This window comes from Saimiri boliviensis, chromosome 3 (genome assembly GCF_048565385.1).
Source record: "Saimiri boliviensis isolate mSaiBol1 chromosome 3, mSaiBol1.pri, whole genome shotgun sequence".
Lineage (NCBI taxonomy): Eukaryota > Metazoa > Chordata > Mammalia > Primates > Cebidae > Saimiri > Saimiri boliviensis.
Window position 1 is genome coordinate 46003138 of NC_133451.1, and position 697 is coordinate 46003834.

Below are 697 nucleotides of genomic sequence, written 5' to 3' on the forward strand. Positions count from 1 at the left end.
CTCGCCCACGTGATTCTCTCTGGAGGGGAGGAGCCGGGCGTGGAACCCAGAAGAGTCCCTGTGCGCGTGCGCAGAGACCCAGCCGCCGCTGTCTCGGTAACTAAGGAGCCTTTGCAGCTTGCAAGGATGTGGTTGATACCCCTGTGCTGTTATTTTGAAGGCAAGTGTACATATCTTTCAACGCAGTTTGTAACTTTGTTCAGGGTTTTATTGAACTTTCTCTGTACTCTTTAGAAAACCGTTGCATAAAGGTAACCCTCTATTTGGGTGCCTGTGCATGGTCTTTGTCCCAGAGTTTTAACAAAGTCTCTACCAAAATATCCTGATTTGCAAGGTAAATTAAAGTTTTGCCATGAGCAGCGTTCTGTATACAGATGATCTTAGGGAGAAAGTGCTATTTTCAGCCCCATTTGCAGAAAACAAATAGCATCAGAGAAGCCGCTAGGGTTGTCGAATTTAGCAAATTAAAATACCAAACGTCCAGTTAAATGTGAAATTTCAGATAAACAAAAGTATTTTGTTTTAAGTGTGTCCTAAATATTGTATGGGGCATACTTATACTGAAAATTATTTGTTTATCTGAAATTAAAATTGTAACTGCGTGTCCTATATTTTATCTGGCAACCCTAAAAATTACTAACCTAAGCTAAGTCAGATGCCCAGTCTGAAGTTAAACAAAATCAGAGATTCTAGAGGC